This window comes from Panthera pardus, unplaced genomic scaffold (assembly GCF_024362965.1).
Source record: "Panthera pardus isolate Hobbes unplaced genomic scaffold, ASM2436296v1 HiC_scaffold_15, whole genome shotgun sequence".
Lineage (NCBI taxonomy): Eukaryota > Metazoa > Chordata > Mammalia > Carnivora > Felidae > Panthera > Panthera pardus.
This window is the reverse complement of record NW_026526710.1, coordinates 25352312-25364765: the sequence shown is the minus strand read 5'-3', so window position 1 is coordinate 25364765 and position 12454 is coordinate 25352312.

Genomic DNA, 12454 nt, shown 5'->3' with positions numbered 1-12454 from the left:
TGGTTCAATATCCACAAAACAATGTGATTCATCACATCAATAAAAGAAAGGACAAGAACCACACCATCCTCTCAATAGATGCAGAGAAAGCATTTGACAAAATACAGCATCTTTATCGATAAAAACCCTTGAGAAAGTAGGGATTGAAGGATCATACCTCAAGATCATAAAAAACAGATACAAAAGACGCAACGCTAATATCCTCAAGGGGTAAAAACTGATAGATTTCCCCCTAAGGTCAGGAACAAGACAGGGATGTCCACTCTCACCACTGTTGTTTAACATAGTGTTGGAAGCCTTAGCCTCAGCAATCAGACAACACAAAGAAATAAAAGGCATCCAAATCAGCCAGAAGGTCAAATTTTCATTCTTCACAGATGACATGATACTCTATAAGGAAAACCCAAAAGATTCTACCAAAAAACTGCTAGAACTGATTCATGAATTTAGCAAAGTGGCAGGATATAAAATGAATGCATAGAAATTGGTTGCATTCCTATCCACCAACAATGAAGCAACAGAAAGAGTAATCAAGGAATTGATCCCATTTACAATTGCACCAAAACCCATAAAATACCTAGGAATATATCTAACCAAAGAGGTGAAAAATCTATACCCTGAAAACTATAGAAAGCTTATGAAAGAAATTGAAGAAGACACAAAAAAATGGAAAAATATTCCATGCTCCTGGATAGGAAGAACAAATATTGTTAAAATGTCAATACTACCCAAAGCAATCTACATATTCAATGCAATACCTATCAAAATAACACCAGCACTCTTCACAGAAGAACAAAAAAATTATTTCTAAGAAATAAAAATTGCTACAGATGAAAAATCTCACTGCCCTGCAGATTGTAATTGATACTGTTATTTTTAAAAATATCTTTGCAATCCCATATCAGTTGGTTATAGACTCTCACTTGACATTCTCCCCACCAAGTAAATTGTATATACCAACAGCAATATATGTGCTAAGATTGTAATATGCAATTCTATTGGGAAAAAAATAAAGTAATATTTTGACCTCAGACACAAAAAGGTGAGCTGGCCTTAGGGAAAGATGGGGCCTCATCCTCTCTGCTATCCCTTGCAGGTTCTTCCAATCAAGCTAGCAAGGGACATTGGTAGATACACAGAAACTGTGAATACACTGGTGGGGATGCCCAGGAATCACTCAGGGATCATTGCTTGATGTAGATATGGGCAAAAGTATATGGATGTGGGCGTCTGGTAATTCCATAATTGAGCTGCTGTGGGGCCATCCTCCTTGGTGGATGAAGGAAGGCAGAGGAGAGGAGCAGGGGAAAAATGAGAAAAAAGAGCCTCTGGCTTTGTAGCAAAAAGGAACTAAATGATGTGAAAGAGTCAGCCTAAAAAAATGGTTTAAAAAAAGAGTAAATACTAAAATGTATGCTATGTTGTAATGAGAGTCCTGCCTTTTTGAAGTTCTGCACAATTTCTGCTATGTTCTTGACCTCTTCTAAGACCATTTCTTTCTCCAGTATCCACATGTACTGCTACTGCATTCATCATCTTCTCTATAAGATTTTGTACTTGATTAAAGGCAAACATACAGAGATTTTATTCAATCTTAGTAAAATATTATATTTATTTAACAATCATTTGACATAAAGAAAATCAAATATAGAAGATTTGAAAATAGTGACATCCTACCATTTAACAATAGTCACGATCAATTATGTGATATTTGCCTTCCTGTCTTCCTTTCCTATGTAATGTTCATGTGTCCACTGTGTCTGTGGCCATCCCAGAAGCCATCCAACAAGTGGGATAGTTCATTACAGAGAAAAGGCATGCAACTCTCTAACCCAGGTTTGCAGGGGATTTTGCTCCAAGGGGGTTGGGTATGAAGCTAATACCTATGTTGTACTCTGAGTTCTTATTTGCACTATCTCTTGAATGTGTGGTTACAGATTTGATCATTTCTAAAGCTTATGGTAATGTTATCAATACATTAAGTATCTTTTGTTATCTACTTTTGTCCATGTATAAGAAATGATTCCTGACAGTGCAATATGGGTTTCAGGAGTAGAATTAAGTGATTTCTCGCTTATATACAATACCCAGTGCTCATCACAAGTACCCTCTTTAATAACCATCACCCATCTGTATTATCTCCCACCCAGCTCCCACCATCAACCCACAATTTGTTCTCTATCATTGAGTATCTGATGGTTTTCCTCCTCTTCCCATGTGTTCATGTTTTGTTTCTTATATTCCACATATGAGTGAAATCATATGGTATTTGTCTTTCACTGATTGATTTATTCACTTAGCATAATACATTCTAGCTCCATCCTTGTTTGTTGCAAATGGCAAGATTTCATTTTTTTGATGACTGAGTAATATTCCATTGTGTATATATACCACGTCTTCCTTATCCATTCATCAGTCAATGGATATTTGGTCTCCCTCCACAGTTTGGCTATTGTTGATAATGCTGCTATAAACATTGGGGTGCATGTACTCTGTGAATCTGTATTTTTGTATCTTTTGGGTTAATACCAAATATGGCAATTTCTGGATTGTAGGGTGGTTCTACTTTTAGTTTATGTGGAACCTTGAAACTGTTATCAAGAGTGGAGCCTCATTCATGGAGGTTAGACAGGCCCAGGAGGTCTTTTAAAGGCTTGGAACAGATGGTAACACACCTGCTCCCCCCTGAAACACAGCCTGGCTTCCACTATTACACACTTGGCATGACCCAGGGCAAAATCTCACGAGATCTTGGGTGCCCTCTGGTGGGCGCCTGGCAAGAGGTGGAACTCCCGCACCCAGCCTTGTTAATGGTGACAAAACAGTCCAGGAAGCACGTTTCCAGACTTGGGACAGGTGGTGACACACCTGCTCCCCCTGAAACAGAGCCTGGCTTCCACTATTACACACCTTGCATGACCCAGGGCCAAATATCGTGATGTCTATCTAAGGCCAAATCTCATGCAACCTGAGGCTCCAACTGGTGGGCACCCAGCAAGAGCTGGAAGTCCCAAGCCGAGCCTTGTTCATGGCAGCAAGAGGAGCCCAGGGGCTCTTTTCTGGACTTGGGACAGGTGGGAATAGACCTGCTCCCCCTGACACACAGCCCGGATTCCACTGTTACACACTTTGCATGACTGGGGGCCATATCTTGCAAGATCTAAGAACAAAACTCTGAGATACTGGGCACCATCAGCCAGGTGCACCACAAGAGCTGGAACAGCCCAGCTGAGCCTCACTTATGGTAGTGAGACAGGCCAGGAAAGCCTTTTTGGAAAGCAGGACAGGTGGGAATACAATTGCTCCCATGAAACAGCCTGGCTTCCACTATTACACACCACCATGACTGGGGTCCAACTCTCATGAAACCTGATGCTACATCTTACAAGATCTCAGGTGCCATATCATGGGCACATGTCAAGAACCAGAAGTTCCAACCTGAACCATGTTCATGGAGGTGATACAGGCCTGGAAGGCCTTTTCCAAACTCAAGACCAAACCGCTCCCCAGGAGACACAGCCAGCCTTACCTTTTTACACACTTCATCTGACCCAGAATGAAACTTCAGTTGATCTAAGGCCAAATCTCGCAAAATATTGGGTGCCATCTTATAGGCACCCCACAAGAGCTGAAACTCCCAAGCAGAGCCTCGTTCATGGAGGTGAGACAGGCCCTGAATTCATTTTCAGAACTCTAGACAGTGGGAACACACCTCCCACCCCTGAAACACAGCCTGGCTTCCACTCTTGCAGACCTTGCATGACCTGGGGCCTATCTTGAGAGATCTAAGGCCAAATCTCATGAGATCTCAGGCAACACCTTGTGGGTGCCAGTGGAGAGCCGGAAAACTCCAGCCCAGCCTCAGTCATGGGGGCAACAGACTTGGAAGGCATTTTCACACTGGAGACAGGCGGGAACACACCTGCTCCCCCTGAAACACAGCCTGGCTTCCACTATTACACACCTTTCATGAATCGGGGTCAAATCTCTGTTAGATCTCCAGCTCCATCTCACAGGTGCCCGGCAAGAGCCAGAACTCCAGAGTCTGAGACTCTTTTATGGCAGTGGGCCAGGCTTGGATTGCCTTATCTGGACTGGCACAAGTGGGAACATACATACTCCCCCTGAAAAGTAGGCCGGCTTCCACTATTACACACCTCCCATGACCTGGAGCCAGATCTTGTGAGATCTAAGGCCAAATCTCACAAAATCTCAGGCAACATCTCGTGGGCACCCAGCAAGAGCCAGACTCCTGAGTTGAGCCAGGTTCATGGAAGTGAGACAGGCCCAGGAGGCATTTTTCCGGGATCGGAACCAGTATGAACACAACTGCTCCACCTGAAAAGCAGGCTGGCTTGCCTTTTGACACACTTCGCATGACCTGGGGCCAGATCCAGTGAGATCTAAGGTGAAATCTTGAGAGAATTCAGCTGCCATCTCAGGGGTGCATGGCAGGAGTCAGAACCCCAGGACCCAGCCTCGTTCATGGAGGATACACAGGCCCAGAATTCATCCAGACTCTGGGTAAATGGGAAAACATAGATAACTACTTAAATGGAGTTCAGATTCCATTTTGACACAACTCACCTGACCAGAGTCAAATCTCATGATGTCTAAGGCCAAATCTCGTGAGATATCGGGCACCAACTCCCCAGGTGCACAGTAAGAGCTGGAAATCCTGAGCCAATCCTCCTTCATGGCAATGACAGGTTTTGAAGGCCTAACCAGTTTGGGACAGGTGGCAACACAAGTTCATCCCCCGGAAAGCAGCCTGGCTTCCATTTTGACACCTTGAATGATCTGGGGTCAAATCTTGTGTGATCTAAAGCCAAATCTCGTGAGATTTCGGGTGCCATCTTGCCAGGCGCTCAGTGAGAGCCCAAAATCTTGAGCCAAGCCTCCTTAATGGCTGTGACAGATTAAAAAAAAATTTTTTTTAATCTTTATTTATTTTGGAGAGAGAGAGAGAGAGAGAGACAGAGTGCGAGCAGGGGAGGAACAGAGAGAGTGGGAGACACAGAATTCGCAGCAGGCTCCAGGCTCCGAGCTGTCAGCACAGAGCCCAACGGACGGCTCAAGCTCATGACCCATGAGATCATGACCTGAGCTGAAGTCCGACGCTCAACCGACTGAGCCACCCAGGTGCCCCTATGGTGGTGACAGATTTTAAAAGCCTTTATGGGACTTGGAACAGGTGTCAACATAAGTTCATCCCCCAAAACGCAAGCCTGGTTTCCATTTTGACACACCTTGAGTAACCACAGGCAAATCTCGTGGGATCTGAGGCCAAATATAGTGAGATCATCAGGCACCATCTGGCTGGGTGCACAGTAAGAGCCAGAAATCCTGAGCTGATCCTCCTTCATGGTGGTGACAGGTTTCAAAGGCCTAACTAGTGCAGGACAGGTGACAACACAAGTTCAGTCCCAGAAACACACCTGGCTTCCATTTTGACACCACCGAGGTCTGGGGCCAAATCTCATGATACCTAAGGCCAAATCTCGCAAGATACTCGGTGCCATCTCCGTGGGCACTCAGGAAGAGCTGGAAATCTTGATCCAAGCCTTCTTCATGGTGGTGACAGGTTTAGAAAGCCTTTTTTTTTTCAATATATGAAATTTATTGTCAAATTGGTTTCCATACAACACCCAGTGCTCATCCCAAAAGGTGCCCTCCTCAATACCCATCCCCCACCCTCCCCTCCCTCCCACCCCCCATCAGCCCTCAGTTTGTTCTCAATTTTTAAGAGTCTCTTATGCTTTGGCTCTCTTCCACTCTAACCTCTTTTTTTTTTCCTTCCCCTCCCCCATGGGTTTCTGTTAAGTTTCTCCGGATCCACATAAGAGTGAAACCATATGGTATCTGTCTGTCTCTGTATGGCTGATGAAAGCCTTTGCAGGACTCAGGACAGGTGGCAACACAAGTTCATTCACAGAAACGCAGCTTGGCTTCCATTTTGAAACACCCCACGAGACTGGGGGCAAATGTTGCCAGGTCTAAGGCCAAATCTCACAAGATATCAGGTGCCATCTCAATGGGCACTCAGTAAGAGCCGAAAATCCTGAGCAGAACCTCCTTCATACTGGGACAGGTTTTGAAGGCCTAACCAGACTTGGGACAGTTGGCAACACAAATTCGTCCCCCAAAACACAGCCTGGCTTCCATTTGGACACCACCCATGATCTGGGGCCAACTGTCAGGCGAACTAAGGCCAAGCCTCACAAGATAGCAGGTGCCATCTCACCAGGCGCACATTAAGAACTGGAAATCCTGAGGCCAGCCTCCTTCATGGCTGTGACAGGATTTGAAGGCCTTTATTGGCCTCAGGACAGGTGGCAACATAAGTTCATCCCAGGAAACACAGCCTGCCTTCAATTTTGATACACCACACTTGACCAGGATCATATTTCATGAGATCTAAGGCCAAATCTCTTGAGATATCAGGTGCCATGTCACCAGGAGCTGAGTACAAGCAAAAACTCCTTAGCCCAGTCTCCTTCATGGCAGTGACAGGATTTGAAGGCCTTTACCAGCATCGGGACTGCTGGCAAAACAAGTTCATTCTGGGAAGCAGAGTGTGGCTTCCATTTTGTCACAACTCACATGACCAGGGGCAAATCTCATGTGATAAAATGCCAAATCTCACAAGATACCGGGTTCCATCTCACCAGGTGCTCAGTAAGAGCCAAAAATCCTGAGCCAAGCCTCCTTCACAGCAGTGACAGATTTTAAAGGCTTTTCCCAGACTCGGGACAGGGCGCAACACAAGTTCATTCCAGAAACACAGTGTGGCTTCTATTTTGACACACCTCACGAGCCCAGGGTCAAGTCTCATGAGATTGAAGGCCAAATCTCACGAGATATCAGGTGCCATCTCCCTGGGCTCTCAGTAAGAGCCAGAACTCCTGAGCCCAGCCTCCTTTAATGGCTGTGACAGGATTTTGAAGGCCTTTACCAGACTCCAGACAGGTGGCCACCCAAATTCATTCCAGGAAGCGCAGCCTGGCTTCCATCGGGGTCAAATTTCGTGAATGCCAAAGACACATCTTGCCAGATATTGGGTGCCATCTCACTGGGTGTTCAGGAAGAGCTGGAACTACTAACCCAAGCTTCTTTCATGGTAGTAACAGGTTTTGAAGGAATTAACCAGACTCTGGAGAGGGGGCAACACAAGTTCATTCCTGAGAAACGCAGCCTGGCTTCCATTTGGACACACCTCGCTTGGTGTGGGGACAGATCCTGTGAGATCCTAAAGCAAAATCTTGAGAGATTTCAGGTGCCATCTGAGGGGCGTCCAGCAGAAGCCAGAGCCCCAGACTCAATCCTCATTCATGGAAGATATACAGGGCCAGAATTCATTTTCCAGAATCTGGATCAGTGGGGAAACATGGGTACCCACCACAACTCAGTCTGGCTTCAATTTTGACATATCTCACGTGACTGGGGAGCAAATCTCACGAGATATCAGGTCCCATCTCTCCAGGCACTCAGTAACAGCCAGAACTCCTGAGCCAAGCCTCCTTCATCATGGTAACAGGATTTGAAGGTCTGTACCAGACTCCGGATAGGTGGCAACACAAGTTAATTCCTGGAGATGCAGCCTGCCTTCCATTTTGACATACCTCATGAGACTGGGGGAAAATCTCGTGAGACTGTAGGCCAAATCTCCTGAGATATTGGGTGCCATCTAGCCAGGCACCCAGTAGGAGCCAGAACTCCTGAGCTGGGGGTCCTACATGGCAGTGACAGGTTTTGGAAGCCTTTACTGGACTCAGGACAGGTGGCAACACAGGTTCACCACTGGAAACGCAGTCTGGATTCCATTTTGACACACAACACGTTACCTAGGGCCAGATCCTGTGAGATGTAAGGCGAAATCTCAAGAACATTTGGGTGCCATCTCAATGGCACCTGTCAAGAGCTGGAACCCCCAGGGCTGAGCCTCATTCAAGGAGGAGACACAGGTCCAAAATTCATGCTCCAGAATCTGGATCATGGGGAAACCTTCGTACCCACTGAAACACACCGTTTTCCATTCTGACAATCTCACAAGAACAGGGTCGAATCTCGTGAGATTGAAGGCCGAACCTCAGAGATACCTGGTGCCATCTCTCCAGGTACTCAGTAAGAGCCAGAACTCCTGAGCCCAGCCTCCTTCATGGCCGTGACAGGATTTGAAGGCCTTTACTGGCTTCGGGACTGCTGGCAAAATAAGTTCATCCTGGGAAATGAAGCCTGTCCTCCATTTTGACACACCTCACGTGACTGTGGGCAAATCTCATGAGATCTAAGGCCAATCTCGTGAGATAATGGGTCCCATCATGCCTGGTGCTCAGTAAGTGCCAGAACTCCAGATCTGAGGCTCTTTCATGGCAGTGACAGGTTTTGAAGGCCTTTGCCGGATTCAGGACAGGTGGCCACCCAAGTTCATCCCAGAAATGCAGCCTGGCTTCCATTTTGACATACCTCACATGATCTGGGGCCCAATCTGGTGAGTTCCAAGACCAAGTACAGGGAGATATCAGGTGCCATCTCCACACATGCTCAGTAAAGAGTTGGAATTCCTGAGCCGAGCCTCCTACATGGTGGTAACAGGTTTTGAAGGCCTTCATCAGACTCAGGACAGGTAGCAACACAAGTTCATCCCCAGAAATGCAACCTGGGCTGCATTTTGACATACCTCCCTTGATATGGAGACAGATCCCATTCAATCTAAGGCATAATCTGTAGTGAATTCAGGCACCATCTCAGCTCAGCAACCCCCCCCCCCCCCCCCCCCCCCCCCCGCCCAGGAGCCATTACGTAACCTCTGGGTCTGATCCTCATACATGGAGGATAGGGATAGACAGAGCCAGAGTTTGTTCTCCAGAATCTGGATCAGTGGGGAAACACGGGTACTCACTGAAACACAGCCTGGCTTCGATTTTGACACAACTCACATGACCAGGGGGCAAGTCTCATGAGATATCAGGCCAAACTTGGGAGATGTCGGGTGCCATCTTGCGGATTGCTCAGTAAGAACTTAATCTTCTGAGCCTAGCCTCCTTCATGGTGGGGACAGGTTTTGAGGACTTTTACCACACCTGAAACAGGTGGCAACTCTAGTTCATCCCCAGAAATGAAGCCTGACTTTCATTTTGACACACCTAAGGTGATTGGGGGCAAATCTCATGAGATCTGACGCCAAATCTCATGAGATATCAGGTGTCATCTCGCTGGGCACTCAGTAAGAGCCAGAAATCCTGAGACAAGCCTAGTTAATTGTGAAAGGTTTTGAAGGCCTTTACCAGACTTGGGACAGGTGACCACCCACGTTCATCCCCAGAAACACAGCCTGGCTTCCATTTAGACACACCTCGGGGACTCTAGGCCAGATCCCATGAGATCTAAGGAGCTATCTTGAGAGAATTTGGGCGCCATCTCAAGAGTGTCCAGCAGGAGCTGGAACCCTTGGGTCCAAGCCGCATTCATGGAGGATAGACATGCCCATAATTAATTTCCAGAATTTGGATCTGTGGGAAAACATGGGTGGGTACCCCCTGAAACACAGCCAGGCTTTCATTTTGACACACCTCTTGTGACTCTGGGGAAAATCTCATGAGATCAAAAGCCAAATATCATGAGATATCGGGAAGGAGTCATCTCGCTGAGCATTCATTAAAAGCCTGAACTCCTGATCCAGGTCTCCTTTGTGCTGGTGACAGGTTTTGAGGGTGTTTGCCATATTCAGGACAGGTGGCAATACAATTTCATTCTTTGAAATGCAGCCTGGCTTCCACTATTACACCCTTGCATGACCCAGGTCCAAATCTTGGGACATCTCTGGCTGCATCTCACCAGTGGTCAGTAAGAGCCAGAACTCCTTAGCCACCTCTCATTGCTGGCCGTGAGTCAATCTTCATTGCCTTTTCCAGATTCTGGATATTTGGGAACACATCCTCTCTCCCTGAAATGCATCCTGTTTCCGCTGTTACACACCTCATGTGAGGAGGAAAGAAATATCATGAGTATAAGGCCAAATTTCATGAGATCTCAGGCCCCACGGTGTGGGTGCCAAGCAAGAGCAGGAACTCCTGATCTGAGCCTCCTTCATGGCAACAGGTTTCCAAGGCTTACACCAGACTTAGGACAGGTAGGAACACACTTGCTCCCCCTGAAATACAGTTGGCTTTCACTATTAGAAAATTTTCCTCACTCCTGAATAAAATCTCATGAGATCTAAGGCCAATTCTCAGGAGATATCAAGTGCCATCTCACAGGCACCCATTAAGTGTTGCCAATCCAAGTCTCTTTCCTGGGGGTGAGACAGGCCTGGAAGACCTTTTTTGGACTCTGGACGGGTGGAAACACACCTGCTTCCCCTGAAATGCAGGGGTGTTTCACGGGGAGCACTATTATACACATTGCATGATCCAGCACCCTATCTGGGGAGTTCTAATGACAAATTTCTTAATATTTTGGACATCTGCTAGGCGCCATGGCAGAGCCAATACTCGAGGCTCATTCATTTGTGTCAGACAGACCATGATGTTTTTTTCTGGATTCAGGACAGGTGGAAACACGCATGCTCCCCCTGAAACAGAACCTGGATTCCATTATTATATACCTCCCATTCCCAGAGACAAACGTATCGAGACCTGAGGCCAAAACTCATGAGGTCTCTGCTGTGATATCACGGGTGCCAGACAAGAGCAGAACTACCTAACTGAGCTACTGTCATGCTGTTGATAGACCTGGAAGGCCTACCTGTAACTCAGGACTTCTGGGAACACACTTGTTCCACCTGAAACACAGACTGTTAATCTTTCAGTGGGAATAGTTTTGTTCCCACCTTTTGTGAATCAGGAAAAGGCCTTACAGGCCTGTCTCACCTACATCAATGAGGCTTGGCTCAGGAGTTCTGGGTCTTGCCAGGCCCCGTGAGATGGCTCCTGAGAACTCACAAAACTTGGCCTTACATGTGGCAATACATGGTCCCTGGTCATGTGAATTGTGTAAAAATGGAAGCCAGGCTGTATTTCATGTGGAGCAGGTGTGTTCCCCCTTATCCTGAGTCTGGTAAAGGCTTTCCAATCCTGTCACTGTTATGTACACGGCTCTTCCCAGGAGTTCAGCTCTTGCCAGTTGTCCAGGAGGTGGTTTCCAAGATCCCCAGGTCAAAAAAGGTTTGTAAAAATACAAGATAGGCTGCGTTTCAGGGAGAACAGGTGTATTCCTACCTGCCGTGTGCCCAGAAAAGGCCTTCCAGGCCTGTCTAACCTCCATGAAGGAGGCTAACCTCCAGAGTTCTGCATCATGCCAGGCACCTACAAGAATGTGACTGAGATCTTGTGAGATTTTGCCTGTGATTTCAAGTGATCTGGCCCAGGTGTCATACAAGTTCTCTAATAGTGGAAGCCAGGCTGTGTTTCAGGCAGAACAGGTGGGTTCCCACCTATCTTGAGTCTGGAAAATGAATCATGGCACTGTCTCACCTCCATGAATGAGGCTTGATGTGGGAATTTCAGCTCCTGACAGGCACCCCAGAGATGGTGCTTGAGATCTCACAAGATTTGTCCTTACATCTTGCGGGATCTGGCCCTGGGTCATGCAAGGAGCGTAATATTGGAAAACAGGGGGTGTTTCACGGGGAGCAGTTGTGTTCCCACCTGTACCGAGTACAGAAAATTACTTCTAAGCTCGTCGCCACCATGAACAAGGCTCTGCTCAGGACTTTCAGCTCTTGCCCAGCACCAGTGAGATGGAGTCCAATATCTCATAAGATTTGGCAATATATACCATGAGATTTGGCCCCTGTGTCCTGTGAGATGTGTTAAATTGGAAGCCAGCCTCTGTTTCTGGAATAGCAATTGTGTTCCCACCTGTCCTGAACTGGAAAAGGTGATCCAAGCATTTCTCACTGCCATGAATGAGGCTTGGCTTGGGAGTTCAGGCTCTTGCCGGGCGCCCTGGGGTATGCACCGCAGATCTCCTGAGACTGTCTTAGATCTCACTTGATTTGACCCCAAGTCATGGGAGGTGTGTAATAATGGAAGCCAGGCTGTATTTCTGGGGGATCAGGTTTTCCCACCTATCTCGATTCTGGATAAGGGATCCCAGGTCTGTCTTGAGGCCATGAAGGAGGCTCAGCTCAGGAGTTCCGGCTCTTGCCTGGAAGCAGCAAAACACCACTTGACATGTCCCAAGATTTGGCCTTAGATCTTGTGATATTTGGCCCTAGGTCACACAAGGTGTGTAACACCGAAAGCCAGGCTGTGTTTCAGGGGGAGTGGGTGTGTTCCCTCTTAAGTCCGGAAAGGGCCTTCTTGGGCCTGTCTCACTTCTATGAATGTGGATCAGCTCAGGAATTCTGGCTCCTGCCATGTGCCAGTGAGATGGCACCCAGGACCTCATGAGATTTGGCCTTAGATCTCAAGAGATCTGGCCCCAGGTCAGGGGGTGTGTAATAATGGAA